Source organism: Myxine glutinosa, chromosome 14, assembly GCF_964187855.1.
Source record: "Myxine glutinosa chromosome 14, kmMyxGlut1.1, whole genome shotgun sequence".
NCBI classification, from domain to species: Eukaryota; Metazoa; Chordata; class Myxini; order Myxiniformes; family Myxinidae; genus Myxine; species Myxine glutinosa.
The window spans coordinates 54,215,122-54,235,203 of NC_136274.1; the positions used below are offsets into that span (position 1 = coordinate 54,215,122).

General features: G+C 51.0%; 1 protein-coding gene across 1 annotated transcript in view; it reads right to left on the minus strand.

Annotated features, from left to right (window-relative positions):
- Positions 1–20,082, minus strand: part of LOC137439787 (uncharacterized) — a 141,932-nt gene that overhangs the window by 34,666 nt on the left and 87,184 nt on the right. The window lies entirely within an intron of this gene.

Sequence of the window (20,082 nt, forward strand, 5' to 3'; positions counted from 1 at the left end):
ATTCACGGACAGTACTGTGTTAAACCTCTGTGCGTTTTCCAGAAGTATCTCTATTTTGCACATTAGCCAAAAATTTTTTTTAACAAAAACAAAAGTTAAATTACGACTGGGATTACGGACAGTAAAATTCCAGTTCAGTACTTCGTGTAACCCCCACGAGCATTCAGGAGAGCACGTACACGTTGAGGCATGCTGTTCACGAGATTTGCCAAAGTTTGGACAGGAATCGCTTGCCATGCAGTGACAATAGCCTGCTGCAATTCACGCACAGAGGCAGGCTGCTAGTCCAAGTTGTCGATTTGACGCGTTAATTCTGCCCACAAGGTCTCTAGTGGATTCATATCCGGGGACATGGCAGGCCACTCCATATGCTCTACACCACGGTCAGCAAGAAAGTGTTGGATCATGCGAGCATGATGAGGCCGTGCATTGTCATCTTGGAACACAAACTTTCCTCGACAGGCAGCATGAACAAATGGAAACAATGTTTCTTTCAGAATGGCCCTGTGCTTGAACTGGTTCAGGTTTCCATTCAGAACAACCAGGTCAGTTTTGTCCCCTGCATGAAAAGCAGCCGAAGCGGTCACCCCACCACCTCCAGCATGGACTCTTGGCACTATACAATCTTCGTTGTAGGCTTCATGCACTTGTCTCCGCACTCGGACGCGGCCATATTGACGATAGACCAGAAACCTAGACTTGTCACTGAAGATCACGTGATTCCAGTGTCCTGGCTGCCATTGACGGTGCTCTCTGGCCCACTGCAATCGACGCTGGCGGTGTTGTCTGGTCAGACGTGGCTTTCTCAGGGGATGCCTGGCACGACAGCCTGCTTGAACCAGTCGTTGGTTGACTAGCCTTCTGGATACAGGCACATTTGTCAGTTGCTGCCACTCAGCCCGAAGCCGATTAGCTGACTTGGTACGGCCATTGCGGACTAACCGGTGCAGCTGGCGATCATCCCTCCTTGTGGTTCTGTGGGGACGTCCTGACCTCGGTATTGGAGTAGGGACACCCCTCTGAGCATTTCGTTTCAGGATCTTTGACACCTGACCTTGAGTGATGCCATACTGCCGAGCAATAGCATGCTGTTTCATGCCGGAATTTCGTAAAGCCACCACTAAATGACAAACAGCATTGTCGAGTTGACGGACCATCTCCAGGGGAAGCGGCAATAACTTTTGTAGACGTGCAGCAGTTGTTTTCCACTAATACAGAACGCAACAACCCTTATATACCCACCCGATTGTGAAGCCAATCGTCAAATGTACCTGTCCGTACATTTTGTCACGCCACCTGTGATATAATCCTGTTATTGACTTCTTGCTGGGACAGACAATCAGTGACATGGTTCTTTTAACAAAGAAATCACCGAAGCGTAAAAGAAACTCACCAGATTGATATACCGAGTTCAGAAAGTAAACCCAAGTCAAGAAAAAAAAAAAATTCCATATTAAATGTCGTATATATATATATATATATATATATATATATATATATATATATATATATATAGATATATATATATTGTTGCGGATATGAGGACTGTATATTTTTTTTGATTGTGTAAATTATTATTATTGTTTATTCTGCGCCCCCTGCCTCCGGAGCTGTGTAAAGGTGAAAGGGCATCCCATAATTAGTCCACAAGCATACACGTCAGCCAAATAATAGAATACCCCTGTTTGATAGTTATCTCTTATTCTGTGTTTTAGAGTAAGGCTGTGTCTCCCATTAATTGAAGTACTCCATTGCACCAGTAAAAGAGAATAGATCCCCTTTCATTCCCATCCCCAAAATCTCCATTTCCTTCACATCCCCTTTCGTCATTGCCGAGCCTCGATTGCCAATTACCTCCCCTCCAAAACCACCATTGAACAAGTGCTCGAGTCGGGGAAGAGGGGCGTGCCCGCCCGTCGTCATCAAGGGCGGAGCCAGAGGGTCGCATGACCAACCAGGGCCGAGGTGAGCACACCGATGGGCGTGTCCTGAAGGCCGGCGGCTTGATCGCCGGAGGCGCTATAAAGGCGCGCGCGCAAGTGGCGTGAGAGAGTCAGTCAGTGGAGTCGGTGGTCAGTTGGTTGCGTTGGTTGCGGTGAGGAGTCGGTGGTGGTGGTCAGTTGGTTGCGTTGGTTGCGGTGAGGAGTCGGTGGTGAGGAGTGAGTGGACCAAGAAAGAGTTGAGGGTTTGGACCAGACGAGTCGGACAAGTCCTGGGAAAGCACGCGACGTCCACAGCAGCCACAACAGCAGCTTGGGGCCTGAACGGCGGTTTTGAGCAGGGCCGCAAAGGAACGGCGGCTGCTAAACGCGCCGATCGTGCTGCAGGACCCCCTTGGACCTTCCTCTCCCTCCAGCCATCCACCTCCTGCCTTTCCACCCTTCTTGTGTACGTGAGTTTGTTTTGTTTGTTCTGTCCCTGGGTTAATTAAGTCTGTATAAGCTAGTATTTGCACTGTGTCACCTGCGTCTTATGTGTTGTAAATAAACTTGATTGCTCCTTTTTGCTTGTGTGTGTACAATAAATCCAATTACTCTTCTGTCCGTATTCTCGTCTTATTCCTTTTCCTCTTTGCATTTCGTAGTTTTAGTCTTTTCCCAGATTGGGCAGCTGCGGTGCGATACGGCCAAAGTTCTGGGTGAATCGGGTGAGTCGGGGATCCTGTAACGGTCGCGGTTGGACCATCCGCTCGGCCCATCATAACATCTAAACCGCGATCAGTAACAATATATATATATACAGGGGGCTGCAAAAGTAGGTATACAGTAAGGATTATACCAGTGTTACGTTTATGTAATTATTTGTAATTTGTAATTTAGGTAAATGTAATTATTTGTAATATGTAATTTAGGGATTAATATGTTTATTATTGATATGTTTATTATTGATATGTTATTATTGATATGCTTGTATAATCAATAAAATACGTTTTGTGCGCACGTTTTGTTTTTCATTACTGTATACCAACTTTTGCAGCCCCCTGTATATATATATATATATATATATATATATATATATATATATATATATATATATATATATATATATATAGTAACGAATTTGAGAAGTGTAACGAATTTGAGAAAATGTAAAGAATGTGAGATTTATGGTTTTGTTGTGTGTAAATGGCACCCTCCGTAATGTAAAGAAAGGTCGAAGCTCGTCCTCTTAGTTAATTCCATAAACCTACACACAGGACACCATATATCCTTTTAAATAGTTAGTCCCTTATTCTATGTAGGTTAAGGATGTGTTTCCCAATAGTTTGACTCTTCATTGCACCGAATTAAATAAGAGTAGGCCCCTCCGACGCCCCATGGCAGCTTCCAAGTGCCAGGTTTGCCAGGTTTGCTGCAATTGACTCTTTAGCCACTTTGCTGCAATTGACTCTTTAGCCACTTTGCTGCAATCTCCTCCCCTGTCCACTGTTTGCTGCATTTGACTCCATTACGCACGAGGTAACGAACGGAGAAGAAAGGCGTGTCTCCACCTCATCATCGGGGGAGGAGTCAGCCAAGCGCGAGGAACAAGGCGTGGCTTTGCCAACGCATCATCAAGAGGGGCGGGATCGGTAGCCCTCGCGACCAATCAAGGCCGAGGCGAGCTGACCGAGGGGCGTTTACAACGCACGCGGGTAAGAAACCCAAAAGCACGTTATAAAAGGACACGCGCGGGTTTCTATAGGGCTTTTTGGAGAAGATTAAGGTCCTGGAGAAGTCACCGAGTCCTGAGAAAAGATTGAGAGGTCCGGAGAAGATTGAGAGAGAGGTGCGGCAGATGCGCGATCCAGCTAAAGCAGCCAAGAGAGAACGAGACGTGAGGGGGTGCTGATACTGCAGCAATACGCCGAGGCCCTCTAGGCCCTATTGCCGGTTGTGGAGACGCGGAGCTTCCAGCTGCTGTTCGCTTCGAGCACGGAACGTGGACCTCGACGGTGTGGAATTGCCCGGACCTTCCTGCCCTGCCATCGGCTTGGACCTTCTCCTCCCTCCAGTGATTCCTGCCATCATTTCCCCGTGTAAGTGTGATTGTTCGTCCGTCTTTCATGTTGTCTTGGGGTATTAATTAAGACTGCCATATATATAAGCTAATCATTGCACAATGTCTCCTGCTCCTTCCATTGCCTTATAAATCATCTTTCTTTTCCTTTCTGCTGAGTGTGTATAAATAGTAATAAATCTTGTTATTCCCTACTTTGTCTTTACTTCTTCATGCTCTTTCGGTCGCTTTAGAGGTTTCCATATTGAGTGTACGTGGCGCGATTCGGCCAACGTTCAGGATCGGGTTTAGTGAAGGCTAATGACTCGAACTTCGGGTTGCTAAAAAACCGCTCGGCAACTAACTCGACCATCCAAACCGGGGTTCGAGCGGTACTTGTCTCCCTAGTCTGCGGAGGGATGGATAAAGGTATTCGGGATAGACCCTGGACCCATAACCCTGATCCGTTCCATCCCGCGGGATAGCGTTACAAGTACCAGGACCGGGGAGACGGCCAGCTTAACAGGACAAGGGGCTAATCACCCCTTGCTAACAGGAGAGCCGTCCCCTGTATCCATAACAATATAATATATATATATATATATATATATATATATATATATATATATACAGTATATATATATATATATATATATATATATATATATATATAGGTATATATACCTCGTATATATATATATATATTTATATATATATATATATATATATATATATATATATTGTTACTGATCGCGGTTTAGATGGTATGATGGGCCGAGCGGATGGTCCAACCGCGACCGAACAGTTATTCCCCGATTAGAACCCGATTCCACCCAAACGTTGGCCGGATCGCACCGCAGCTATTCAATGAGGGAAAAGACTAAAACGACGAATGCAAAGAGGAAGACGAAGGCAAAGAAAGGTTTGGAAATACTACTAAATTTATTCCTACTATTTACATGCTCAAAGTAACCAAGGAGAAGGAAAGATAATAAAATAATATACAGAAGAATCAGAGACACAGCGCAATTATTAACTTATACAAGCTTAATTAATACCCAGGGACAAGACACACAGAACAAACTCACGTACACAAGAAGGGTGGAGGAAAGGAATGAATGCTGGAAGGAGGAATGGGAAGGTTCAGCTGGGGCAGATGGTTCGGGCTTGATCCCGCACGGGACGTCGGCTGGACCTCGACGGCCACCGATGCCACCGCTATCTGGTCCCCACGGGGTAACGGGTTGAAGCTGCCTGGTGGAGTCAACGCTGCTTGTGGAGCCAAAGCTGCTTCTCTGGCTCACCTCAGGGCACATCTGCCGTCTCTGGCGCAACTGCTGGTAATTGACCTGGAACCTTCTCTCTCTTGGCCCTGGTGTCTCCTCACCATCGACAACTCAACGTCAACCAACGCAACCACTGACCACTCGACGCCACCACTTCTCACCACCGACTTCTTACCACCGCAACCAACGCAACCCCTGACCCTCCTCTGATGACCAACTCACGACTCACTCACTGGCTGACTCACTCAACGCTTCTTGCGCGCGCGCCTTTATAGCGCCTCTAACGATCAAGCCGCCGGCCTTCAGGACACGCCCATCGGTGTGCTCACCTCGGCCCTGGTTGGTCAAGTGGGGTTGGCTCACTCCTCTCCTCTATGACGAGGTGGAGACACGCCTTTCTTCTCCGACCCTGCCTCGTGGTCAATGGCGGTTTTGGAGGGGAGGTAATTGGCAATCGAGGCTCGGCAATGACGAAAGGGGATGTGAAGGAAATGGGGATTTTGGGGATGGGAATGAAAGGGGATCTATTCTCTTTCACTGGTGCAATGGAGTACTTCAATTAATGGGAGACACAGCCTTACTCTAAAACACAGAATAAGAGATAACTATCAAACAGGGGTATTCTATTATTTGGCTGACGTGTATGCTTGTGGACTAATTATGGGATGCCCTTTCACCTTTACAGAGCTCCGGAGGTAGGGGGGCGCAGAATAAACAATAATAATAATAATACAGCACACAATCAAAAAAATACAGTCCTCATCTCCGCAACAATATATATATATATATATATATATATATATATATATATATATATATATATATATATATATATATATATATATATATATATATTGTTGCGAATATGGAATTTGGCCTCCATATCCGCTTGTAAATATTCCCCTATTTCCCCAATACTCCCCAACTATCCCCAATCCCCCATTCCCTAGTCCCATTGTCTGTAAACAACACTCTGTAGAACCGACCTGCCCCTTTTTCCCCCATTAAATGTCGTGCCCAGGTCCACCGCATCTCACGTAGACAACTTTCGGACATCTTGCTAGTTATTCTTAGTCTATGTCAGTTAAGGACTCGTTTCCATTAATTCTGACTCTTCGTTGCACCAGAATGTGATTATATGGCACCAGTAGTGAGTTTAGGACCTTCCCTTACCTCCTCCCATCTTCTTCCCCAAACAACAACAACAACAACAACTACAGCAACAACAACAACTACAGCTACAACAACAACTACAACAACGGCGCGCGGGGGGAGTGTGCGTCCTCACACCGGCTCGGTTAGCCGCCATGACCATGCGCTCCACGGGGTTACCACGAAGGGGCTCCCTGTCAGCCCCTCGTCAAGGGTGGAGCCGGTAACCCCCCCGCACGCACCCAATGAGAAGCAACGAGCCGATTCCATCTGGGGCGGAGCTAACGAGCCGAGGGCGTATCACTCCCCGCCGGATATACGCGGCCACGTACCAGACGTGACGTCAGATGCGCCCCGAGCTTGAAGTGGAAGAACCAGTCGTGACCTCCGAGCGCTGTGACCTCCCTGCATCTACTGGACCGTACAGTACCCTGTCCTTGAGCCAAGAGTGCACCTTGAGCCATCGATACCCGCTTTCCTTGCCATCAATCCCCGTGTGAGTCAGCCTTTTGTCCCGTTTATCTGTCGTCTGTTGGGGTTAATATAAGAGTGTGTCTAAGTGCTTGTCTTTCTATGCTGTCCCTCTCATCCCTGTAATCTGACCTTCCGCCCTAATATAACCTCCTCCGGAGGTCTTGAGAACTGAACCCTTGGTGTCGTGTCATTTGAACCCAGCCGTGTGTCCTTTTCCTTCATTGATCTAGCGTAGCGCGACTAGTCAACGTTCGAGCATAATCGGGTAACTTGTGCAGACGTGGTCATACCAAACCGCTCGGTAAACTAACATCCACCACCGCGTCTGTAACAATTGGTGTCAGGAGTGGGATTCGAACCCGGGACTAAATTTATTAGGCCCAAATTTGTAGTAGAATCGATTCGGAGCGCGTTTCCCGCGCGAAATTATAACGGCGAAATTTGAATTTGTTTTACGAAAATAAAAACCCGAATTTTGAAAGTCGCGCTATGGCAGACCAAGACGGCTGGGGTCCGGTAGTGGAGAGTGAGGCAGGGTCGGTCCAGGACCAAATTGAGGGACGTGAGGAGAGCGAAGCAGCGAGGGTAGCAGACGCACAAATTAGCGTCGTTGCGCCCGACATGGCGGGCGCGCGAAATGGCGCCTCGCTGGTCACGGCGACCGCGCCCGCGACCGTGGCAGCGCCCCTGGTGGATTTGAACCTTTTTTTAATACAAATGAAGGCCCTTATGGCCCAGAATAGCCAACGGTTAGAACAAAGGATGGGGTCCAATAGCGAGAAATTGAGGGAGGACATGGGGGCCCAGATCAGAGGGTTAGGGAGTAGAATAGAGGGATTAGGAAACAAATTTGAGGGATTAGACAATAGATTAGGGGAAATACAGGAGGGGTTAATGGGGGTAGAAAACAGAATGGCCGCTCAAGAGAATCAAATGGAAGGGATGCAAAAGGGGTTAGAGGGGGTAGAAAATAGAATGGCTGCCCAGGAGAATCAGATAGAGGGAGTGAAAAATGGGTTAGAGGGGTTAGAAAACAGTATGGAAGGCAAATTGAGGGACATGAGGGACCAAGCGGAAAGGGAAGTTAACCAAATGGGGCAGCAGATAGAGGGGGTCAGAATGGGGGTAGAAACTAAACTGGATGCTCACAGGGAGGAAATGGAGCAGATGAGGGTGGCATCTGGGCAGGAGATGCAAGTGATGGGAGAGGAGATCAGAAGAGGAGTGAGTGAGGAGGTCGGAGGAGTGCGCGAGGAGGTGAGGCACTGTAAGGAGCACATGGAGAAGGAGGTGAGAAAGGGGACTGTAAAGTTACAAGGGGGCATAGAGGTCCTGACGCAGGAGGTGGAACAGCTGACGGAGGGACAAAAAGAAGTAACGGAGCAGGTTCAAAGGAACACTGCGGTATTAGGAGGGTTAAAGGCGACACAGAAAGAACTAAAAGATGACTTGATAGCGACGAAGAGGGAATGTCAGATGGTACGTGAGGGACTGACAACGAGGCTGGACGAGGTGATAGAGGTAATGGAGACGAAGGACCGGCAGGTGAGGACGCACCTGGAAACGGTCAAGGTAGCCTTGGAGGACGAGCTTGAGGAGACGTACCGGGGAATAAAGGAGGTGAAGCAGAAACTAGAAGAAGTGGAAGAAGGGATGAGCGAAATTAAGAAGCGACGGAGAGGGGATAAGAAAGAAATAAAAGAGGAGATAAAAGAATTGGTCCAAAGTCTGTGTTTGGATCGTGATGATGTGCTCATTAACCGGATGAGGGATTCGCAGGTGATGGAGGAGAAGCGAAGAGGAAGAGGACCCGGTGTAAGTGGTGACCAATATGGTCGTGCGTATGATGCGCCAGGGGATTTAAGAAGCTTGGGGGTCGAGATGGACCCGGGTGTTCGTGAGAGGCCGTTGGTGAAGTGTGCGACAGGTCTGGTGTGCGAAAGAGGAGGTGTGCGAGAAAGTCCGACTCTGGGGTGTGTGAGGAAAAAGTGCGTGCCAAGGAGTAGTGAGGGTGCTGGCGAGAGTGAGTCGGTCGTAGCGCGTGTGCGAGGGAGCACATGGAAGCGCGGTGTGGTAAGTGTTGCAGAGGGTGTGACGGGAGAGTGTGCGCGAGAAAGGTGTGTGACGGACAGGTGCATGAGGAAAGAGTGCGCTGTCAGAAGTAAGGAAGAGTGTCCACCTGTGGTGAGTGTTACAGAGGGTGTAACGGGAGAGTGTGCGCGAGAAAGGTGTGTGACGGACAGGTGCACGGGGAAAGAGTGCGCTGTCAAGAGTAAGGGTGAGTGCGCTGTCAAGAATGGAGGTGAGAGTATTGAGAGTGACAAGGAGAGTGAGTTGGTTATGACAGGTGAGCGAGTATGTACACCTGGGATGGAAGGATGCACACCTGGAATGGTAGAGCGTGAGTGGGAATGCACGCTGGAGTTGGTGGTGAGGCACGTGGTTGGGTGTGCGAATGAGGGCACACCTGTGATTGTCACAGAGGAGGTGACCGAGGAGGGGGCGCGAAGCGGTGTATTGGTGAGGTGTGCGAGCAACGAATGTGTGCCAAAGTGTTCGGTGGTCAGGTGTATGACCAAGGCTGTGAGTGGAATGGGTGTACCTGGGTGTGTAAGGAAAGGTACGAGGAGCATGGGCACGGCTGGATGTGTGAGCAAGGAACGGGCTGCGGGGTGTAAGCGTCCAGGTGAAGCATCGACGTTAGACGGGGTAGAGTTTAGAACGACTTATAGCCGAATCGGGCCCTCGGTGCGTGCCGGGCTTCGCGTGCCGCGAGAACCAGCGGGGATCCGAGCCACGGCGGGTTCGAAAGGACCGCCGTGCGCGATCCACGCTGGGCCTCGCTTTGAACGGCCGCGTCTGTGCTCCAATAGGCGGAGCGGGCGGCTGGATAGAAAGGGTCGTCATGGCGACCACTTTTTGTTGAGGCAGTCCGGCAGGTCGAGATCGGGACATTGGGTGGCTCCACGCCGAGATGGTGCGTGGGATCTCGGCCCGGGTAAGCCCCCGTCCCTGCACCGAGTGCCGGACGTGTCCAGCCGCTGGCACCAAACAACCCGCATCCATGGCTTGGCTTTACGAAGCCGGGCTTTGGACAGGGATTGGCGCACCGAGAGGCATTAGTGAGTAGACTGGGTGATGAGGTTAGTGTTTTGAACCCAAAATTGGAGAAAAACAAAATTTGATGATTGGCAAGGGATTGGCAGTAGTGATTGGCAGATGATGGGTAGTGATTGGCAAATTTTTAATTTGTTGAAATTTGATGTGCAAAATTGGTAGTGAGCGATGGGCCCAGTGGGTAAGGCTGGCATCCCTGCCGCCCTTCCCATAGGGGGGGCAAATGCGCACTAGATTATGGGGTGTATGGCAGTGAAAACTAGCCCGGGTGGGTTAGGTTATATTGTAGGGATCTAGAAGAGATTGACATTAGGTGACGTTAAGATTAGTTAGTGACTGATACCTGTAGTGGGGACGCAGGTAGAGTAGCGTGGATGATAATGACGTGGGAGCGCAATAGCTTAAAGGGACGACTGGGAAGCGCAAGTTTCAGAAGGGAGTAGTTAGCTGAGATGATGCGTGTGTGTGTGAGGATTGAACAGGTGTGATTGCACAGGTGTGCAACTGGACAGGTGGGTGGAGCAGTGTATGAGTAGTGAGTGTGTGGATCAGCGCGAATGCGCTTGGGGAGAGAAGGGTGCAGGTGGCACCAGGTGTGAGAGCACAGGTGTGCAAGTACAGGTGTGTGGAGAGAGTTGGAGTAAGTGGTACGGAGTGGTGTGCAGGGTGCGAAGGTGTGGATGGGGGAAGAGTGGACCCCTTTCACGAGTACCCGGGGCGGGTAGTGTAAGTGTTAGGTAGAGGGTATAGGTAAATTGTGGGTGGATATTGGCATTTGTGGTGCGGTTGCAGAATGGTGTTGTGGATGGGTGCATTCGTGTTGTGGAAATGGCTGGGCGTGTAGCCTGTTAGTGTGTGTAGTTGGTTGGGCACTCCACCACTGTGAGGATGTCGGCCAGGTGAGGCCGCAGGTGGGCTCTGGGAGCCGGTAGTTGTGAGTGGGTGCCTGAGGATCCCGGGTGTGGATCGGGCAGCCCCGTGCCAGAGAGGGCACCGAGTGGGGAGAGCGCCAGAGGGCCTTCCCCAGGTAGTTAGGTTAGGGTAAGGAGCAGGTAAGCTCGGAGGCAACTGCAGTGGTGGAGGTGTGCAGGTGGGTAGACCCACTGGGAGAGGTACACGCCACAGCCCAGAAATTGTGCGAGGGCACCGGGAGATGAATCGGGGGAGTGAGACCCCAAATTGAAAAGCACCACAGTTTGGCCAATGGGAATTGGTTTTTAGAACCCATAGTGTAAGAGGGCCAATGGTTTGGCCGGAGAAAGACCCCGGGTAGTGTAAAGTTGTTAAAGTCATTTAGGAAATAGTTAGGATTGATGAACCTGTCGCACCATACGCAGCCACTTACCTGTGGTGATGATGATGACTCCACACCTGTGTTTTCTTTGTTTTGTGTTGCAGGAAATAAGGACTGCTGTGGATTTGTGAGACGCATCACGACGTGGATGAGACATTGGGGTGATTCCATCTCTCCCTCCCTAGGAGGGACTGATGATGAATTGGTGATAACAAATTATGATGTTGAGTTGGAGATGGCAAATTATGATGTTGAGTTGAAAATGGCAAATTTGATTGGTTAGGAGGGAGAGAAGACGAATTTGGTATATGGGAGGAACGGGGAAGACAGTAGGGATGTTTGTTGATTTGTAAAGTAGATGTTTATGGGTAGTGTTGTGTTTTGTGGATACAGTAAGGGGTAAGGGAGGGGCCATGTAGGTTACCTGGTGGGGGGGGGGCGTACGGTAGGAACGTACCTGTCTCACCTGGTTCCCATGTGCCCCCAGTGTGCATTACCTTGCATTGCGTGCACTTTTGCGCCCTTACCACCTTACTCACTTGTCTGCTTCTTTTGTCTCCCACCTCCGAGGATCTGGCTTTGGGGTAGAGAGAGAGGAGAGAGAGGTGCTGGCTCCGCAGTTGTGGGCCTGCACTTTCGCTGCTTGCTGCTTGGATCGATACACCATATGGACCGCAATGTTTGTGGCCACCCACAATGGACCGCAGTTCTTTTGCGGCCAAGCACCACCCATGGATGGACCCATGGGTCAACGTGGCACCTATGCCATACAAGGTGAACCACTAACAGTTGGCCCCCTGACGGCCACAATAAAGAAATGGACGCGGTTGGCGCCTTTCTTTATTTTTCTAAGGAAGTAAGAAGGCCAAGTGCACCACACGAAGGCAAGACCAGCGGCAGAACATCGGCCGGCTGCGACACCACACAATGATTTATAGACACTTTATTGGTGCACCGGATGGTGCTGACTGTACATGAGGGGGTGGTGCTTTTCGTGCTGGAAAAGGGTGCTCTGCACGTTATTAAAGGCCGTAGGCCACAGAGCACTCGTGGGTTGGTGTATCGATGCTGGCATGCGTGCTCTCTCTATGCATAACATCTGCATGTGTCCCTCCAAAAACAGGTCCTGGATCGTAGTGTAAATAGCAGCGTAGTCGTGTAAATAATGCTCCCTACCGGCTGTATGTTTAGTTTGCGAATTCTTTCCGGATTCGGTTATCCTGTGGGTGTGTTTCTGAGAGGAGAAGGGTGCAACGTCGCAGGGGGACATATTTACTCATTTGTGAATATCTGTAAAACTGTCGCACTCAGGGTAGAGTTAATAGTAGTGGGAACTACATCTGAGTGCCACACTAAACTAGGTAAAAATTTATCGGGTCGCGACGCCCCGAGGGTAGAGAAGGGTGCAATGTTGCGAATATGGAATTTGGCCTCCATATCCGCTTGTAAATATTCCCCTATTTCCCCAATACTCCCCAACTATCCCCAATCCCCCATTCCCTAGTCCCATTGTCTGTAAACAACACTCTGTAGAACCGACCTTCCCCTTTTTCCCCCATTAAATGTCGTGCCCAGGTCCACCGCATCTCACGTAGACAACTTTCGGACATCTTGCTAGTTATTCTTAGTCTATGTCAGTTAAGGACTCGTTTCCATTAATTCTGACTCTTCGTTGCACCAGAATGTGATTATATGGCACCAGTAGTGAGTTTAGGACCTTCCCTTACCTCCTCCCATCTTCTTCCCCAAACAACAACAACAACAACAACTACAGCAACAACAACAACTACAGCTACAACAACAACTACAACAACGGCGCGCGGGGGGAGTGTGCGTCCTCACACCGGCTCGGTTAGCCGCCATGACCATGCGCTCCACGGGGTTACCACGAAGGGGCTCCCTGTCAGCCCCTCGTCAAGGGTGGAGCCGGTAACCCCCCCGCACGCACCCAATGAGAAGCAACGAGCCGATTCCATCTGGGGCGGAGCTAACGAGCCGAGGGCGTGTCACTCCCCGCCGGATATACGCGGCCACGTACCGGACGTGACGTCAGATGCGCCCCGAGCTTGAAGAGGAAGAACCAGTCGTGACCTCCGAGCGCTGTGACCTCCCTGCATCTACTGGACCGTACAGTACCCTGTCCTTGAGCCAAGAGTGCACCTTGAGCCATCGATACCCGCTTTCCTTGCCATCAATCCCCGTGTGAGTCAGCCTTTTGTCCCGTTTATCTGTCGTCTGTTGGGGTTAATATAAGAGTGTGTCTAAGTGCTTGTCTTTCTATGCTGTCCCTCTCATCCCTGTAATCTGACCTTCCGCCGTAATATAACCTCCTCCGGAGGTCTTGAGAACTGAACCCTTGGTGTCGTGTCATTTGAACCCAGCCGTGTGTCCTTTTCCTTCATTGATCTAGCGTAGCGCGACTAGTCAACGTTCGAGCATAATCGGGTAACTTGTGCAGACGTGGTCATACCAAACCGCTCGGTAAACTAACATCCACCACCGCGTCTGTAACAATATATATATATATATTGTTACAGACACGACTTTGATGTTAAGGTGGGCCGAGCGGAATGGCCGTCGTGTCCGCACAAATTACCCGATTGTACTCGAACGTTGACGGAGCCGCGCTACGCTGGATCAATAAGGAAAAAGAAGACACACGGCTGGATTATAATGACAGACACCAATGTTTCGATTCTCAATTATATTCGTACGGAAAAGGTTAGATTACAGGGGCTAGAGGTAAAGCACAGAAAAGATGGGCACTTAGACACAGGCTTATCTTAACCCCGGACAGACGACAGGTAAACGGGACAACGGCTGACTCACACGGGGATTGATGGCAAGGAAAGGCAAGTAGCGATGGCTCAAGGTGCACTCTTGGCTCAAGGCAGGGTACAGTCCGGTCCAAAGATGCGGGGAGGTCACAGCGCTCGGGGGGGACGTTCTTTCTCAGGCGGGTCTTTCTCTCTCAGCGATCGCAGGCAACGTTCTTTCTCAGGCGGGGCGCATCTGACTCAGCGCTCGCAGGTACCTCTTTCTCCAGCTGGGGGCGCATCTCACGTCACGTCCGCTAAGTCGCCACGTATATCCGGCGGGGAGTGACACGCCCTCGGCTCGTTAGCTCCGCCCCAGATGGAATCGGTCCGCCCTTCTGATTGGGTGCGGGGGGGGGGGTTACCAGGCTCCGCCCTTGACGAGGAGCTGACAGCCAGCCCCTCTGGTAACCCCGTGGAGCGCCGAGCCGGTGTGAGGACGCATCCTCCCCCCGCGCCGCCCCCATCTCCTCTGTTGTTGTAGTTATAGTTGTGGAAGAAGATGGAAGGAGGTATGGAAGATGGAAGGAGGTATGGGAAAGGTCCTAAACTCACTACTGATGCCATATAATCACATTCTGGTGCAACGAAGAGTCATAATTAATGGAAACGAGGCCTTAACTGACATAGACTAAGAATAACTAGCAAGATGTCCGAAAGTTGTCTACGTGTGGTGCGGTGGACCTGGGCACGACATTTAATGGGGGAATAAGGGGAAGGTCGGCTCTACTGATTGTTGTTTACAGACAATGGGACTAGGGAATGGGGGATTGGGGATAGTTGGGGAGTATTGGGGAAAATAGGGGAATATTTACAAGCGGATATGGAGGCCAAATTCCATATTCGCAACATTGCACCCTTCTCTACCCTCGGGGCGTCCCGACCCGATAAATTTTTACCTACTTTAGTGTGGCACGCAATGTAGTTCCCTCTACTATTAACTCTACCCTGAGTGCGACAGTTTTACAGATATTCACAAATGAGTAAATATGTCCCCCTGCGACGTTGCACCCTTCTCCTCACAGAAACACACCCACAGGATAACCGAATCCGGAAAGAATTCTCAAACTACACATACAGCCGGTAGGGAGCATTATTTACAAGACTACGCTGCTATTTACACTACGATCCAGGACCTGTTTTTGGAGGAACACATGCAGATGTTATGCATAGAGAGAGCGCGCTTGCCAACATCGATACACCAACCCACGAGTGCTCTGTGGCCGACGGCCTTTAATAACGTGCAGAGCACCCTTCCCGAGCATCAAAAGCACCACCCCACCACCAATCGGTGCAGTCACCATTGTTCATTGGAATAAAAATAAATTCGACAACCCCTAACCCTGCAGGTGTCTCTTGCTCTTCTTGTGGTGCACTTGGTGTTAACTAAAAGTGGTTCACCTGTATGGCATAGGTGCCACGTTGACCCATAGGTCCATCCCCGGGTGGTGCTTGGCCGCAAACGAACTGCGGTCCATTGTGGGTGGCCACAAACATTGCGGTCCATATGGTGTATCGATCCCGGCAGCAAACAGCGAAAGTGCAGGCCCACAACTGCGCAGCCAGCACCTCTCTCTCCTCTCTCTCTACCCCAAAGCCAGATCCTCGGAGGTGGGAGACAAAAGAAGCAGACAAGTGAGTAAGGTGGTAAGGGCGCAAAAGTGCACGCAATGTAAGGTGATGCACACTGGGGGCACATGGGAACCAGGTGAGACAGGTACGTTCCTATCGTACGCCCCCCCCCCCCACCAGGTAACCTACATGGCCCCTCCCTTACCCCTTACTGTATCCACAAAACACAACACTACCCATAAACATCTACTTTACAAATCAACAAACATCCCTACTGTCTTCCCCGTTCCTCCCATAAACCAAATTCGTCTTCTCTCCCTCCTAACCAATCAAATTTGCCATTTTCAACTCTCATCAAAATTTGCCATCTCCAACTGCACATCAAAATTTGCCATTACCAATTCATCATCAGTCCCTCCTAGGGAGGGAGAGATGGAATCACCCCAATGTCTCATCCACGTCGTGATGCGTCTCACAAATCCACAGCAATCTCATTTCCTGCAACAAAACAAAGAAAACACAGGTGTGGAGTCATCATCATCACCACAGGTAAGTGGCTGCGTATGGTGCGACAGGTTCATCAATCCTAACTATTTCCTAAATGACTTTAACAACTTTACACTACCCGGGGTCTTTCTCCGGCCAAACCATTGGCCCTCTTACACTATGGGTTCTAAAAACCAATTCCCATTGGCCAAACTGTGGTGCGCTTCAATTTGGGGTCTCACTCCCCCGATTCATCTCCCGGTGCCCTCGCACAATTTCTGGGCTGCGGCGTGTACCTCTCCCAGTGGGTCTACCCACCTGCACACCTCCACCACTGCAGTTGCCTCCGAGCTTACCTGCTCCTTGCCCTAACCTAACTACCTGGGGAAGGCCCTCTGGCACTCTCCCCACTCGGTGCCCTCTCTGGCACTGGGCTACCCGGGTCCGTCCTCCGGATCCTCGGGCCCCATCCACAACTCTACCGGCTCCCAGAGCCCACCTGCGGCCTCACCTGGCCGACATCCTCACAGTGGTGGAGTGCCCAACCAACTACACGCACTAACAGGCTACACGCCCAGCCATTTCCACAACACTAATGCACCCATTCACAACACCATTCTGCAACCGCACCACAAGTGCCAATATCCAACCACAATTTACCTGTACCCTCTACCTAACACTTACACTACCCGCCCCGGGTACTCGTGAAAGGGGGTCCACTCTTCCCCCATCCACACCTTCGCACCATGCACACCACTCCGTACCACTTACTCCAACTCTCTCCACACACCTGTACTTGCACACCTGTGCTCTCACACCTGGTGCCACCTGCACCCTTCTCTCCCCAAGCGCATTCGCGCTGATCCACAACACTCACTACTCATACACTGCTCCACACACCTGTCCAGTTGCACACCTGTGCAATCACACCTGTTCAATTCTCACACACACAGCATCATCTCAGCTAACTACTCCCTTCTGAAACTTGCGCTTCCCAGTCGTCCCTTTAAACTATTGCGCTCCCACGTCATTATCATCCATACTAATCTACCTGCGTCCCCACTACAGGTATCAGTCACTACCTAACCTTATCGTCACCTAATGTCATCTTCGCTAGATCCCTATCAATATAACCTAACCCACCCGGGCTAGTTTTCACTGCCATACACCCCATAAGCTATTGCTCCTTTGCCCCCCCATGGGAAAGGTGGCAGGGATGCCACCCTCTCCCACCGGGCCTATCGCTCCTCAATCCCCCAGTCCTCTGGCACTAATAAGCCCCCCTTATTCAGAGGTACTGGGTCCCGCCTCGGCATCTAAAGCCGAGGCAATCCACGGGGGCGCCTGCTCGCCGGTGTAAGGTCTTATCCGGTCGGCGTGGACGATCCGAGGGAGGGCTCGTGGCCCCATTTTGATCTTAAAGACCACGTCACAGATTTGCGACAGGACGACTCCTGGGCCTTGCCAGGGGGAGGTGAGTTTTGGGCACCTTCCCTTCCGCCTCCGGGGATTAAAGAACCAAATCTTCATCCCCGGAGCGTATTGACTCCCCTGGCTCCGGTCGTCGTACCTGCGCTTCATCTTTTCCCCCGCCAGATGGAGTTGGCGGCGGGCGAAGGCATGGACTAGCTCCATGCCTTCCTCTAGGTGACGTGCGTACCCCTCCCTCGGCGGGTTAACCACTGTGTCTGGCACGGGACCGCATAGCAAGTCGGCGGGAGCCCGTAACTCCCGCCCATACATAAGCAACGCTGGACTGCATGCGGTGGCCCCGTGCTGGCTGGTTCGGTAGGCCATGAGCAAATAAGGGAGATGTTCGTCCCAGTCATCCTGACGGGTGGTGGTGAACAGTGCCAGTTGTTGGATTAGAGTTCGGTTGAATCTTTCCACCATCCCGTCAGATTGAGGTCTTAAAGGCGTTGTCCTGGTTTTTCGAATTGACAGGAGACTGCACACATCTTTTAGCAATTTGCTCTCAAAATTTCGTCCCTGGTCGGTGTGCAACTCCTGTGGAATCCCATGCCGGCACACAAATCCTTCCACGAAGGCCTGCGCTACCACCCCTGCTTCTTGGTTGGGGAGGGCGTAGGCCTCCGGCCACTTGGTGAAGTAGTCCATCACAACGAGGATGTACTTATTACCTAGGCGGGTGCGGGGTAGTGGGCCTAGGATATCCATGGCCACCCGCTCTAGGGGGGCCCCCACCTGGTGTAATTGAAGGGGGGCCCTCATCCTCCGTGCTGGTCCCTTTTTGGCAGTACAGGCGTCGCATCTCCGACACCAGTCCTGTATGTCGCGCCCCATATTCACCCAATAGAACCTCCGGCGGACCCGAGATATTGTCTTTGTCCTGCCCAAATGGCCGCCGGAGCGGGTACCATGCACCTGTTGCAATATGACGTTCTTGAATTTGTCAGGGACTATCACCAGCCAGGAAGTTCTATCAGAGGGAACCTCCACCCACTTGCGATACAAGATGTTGCCTTTCAATTCCAGGGTCTGCCACTGAGCCCAATATGCCTTTGTCTGCGCCCCGAGGGGGGTGACCTCTTCCCCCTTTGGTCTTTGCCCCAATTTGACCCATTGGAACACCGGCCCCAGAACAGGATCCTCCTGCTGGGCCGTGCTCCAAGCCAACTCTCCAAATTCCTCGTCCGCGGTTAGTGGCAAAATTGGCCCTCTCACCCGGGTTGCCCGGACGATGAGAATCGGGGCGGAATCGCCCAATTGCTCCCTCTCCTCGTGTCTCGCACAAAATTTACAGTTTTCCCCCAGACAAGGACGCCGAGAGAGTGCGTCCGCATTACCATGGGCCTTCCCGGCCCTATGGGCCACATCAAAATCGTACTGCTGCAACTTTTCCAACCACCTTGCAATTTGGCCCTCCGGTTCCTTGAACCGAAGGAGCCATTGCAAGGAGGAATGGTCAGTTCTAACCAAAAATTTCCGCCCGTACAAGTACGGGTGGAAATGGTTCATGGCAGCCAGCATAGCCAATAACTCTTTGCGAGTGACACAATAATTTCGCTCGGGCCTACTTAAGGCCCGACTATAATAACCAATCACTCTCTCCACGCCCTCCTGTGTCTGAGACAAAACTGCGCCCAATCCTTCCTGGCTCGCATCCGTGTCCAGGGTAAATGCCCCGTCGCTAGTGGGGTAAGCGAGAAGGGGTGCGGATGTCAGACACCCCTTCAATTTTTGGAAGGCCTCGTGGCACTCCCGTGTCCAATTAAATCGCGTCCCCTTCTCCGTAAGCCGGTGGAGGGGACGGGCCAACTCCGCAAATTTCGCCACAAAGCGCCGGTAGTAGGAGCAGAGTCCCAAAAATCCCCGCACCTCTTTGATGGTACGTGGTGCGGGCCACTCCTCTACCGCTTTAATTTTGTCTGGGTCCGTTTTTACCCCCTCGCGGCCGATCACGTGACCTAGATAGGCCACCTCTCTTGCAAACAAAGTGCACTTACTCGGGTTCAGCTTCAACCCTGCCTGTCTGAGGCACCCGAACACCTGGTCCAAATTAGCTACTGCCTGGGGGAACGTTTGGGCATGTACCAGGACGTCATCCAGGTACACCAGGCATGATTGCCATGGCATGCCGCCTAGTACATGCTCCATCAATCTCTCAAAGGTGGCGGGGGCGTTACACAAACCAAACGGCATCACAGTAAACTGATACAGTCCCTTACCTGTGGAAAATGCCGTTTTCTCCTTCCCTGCCCTATCCATCTCCACCTGCCAATACCCACTCTTGAGGTCCAAAGTTGTGAACCAATTTGAGCCCGCAACGGCATCGAGGGTGTCATCAATCCTTGGCAGGGGATATGAGTCCTTGAGTGTCACGTTGTTTAGCTGGCGATAGTCCACGCAGAACCGCGTGGTCCCATCCTTCTTTTTGACCAGCACA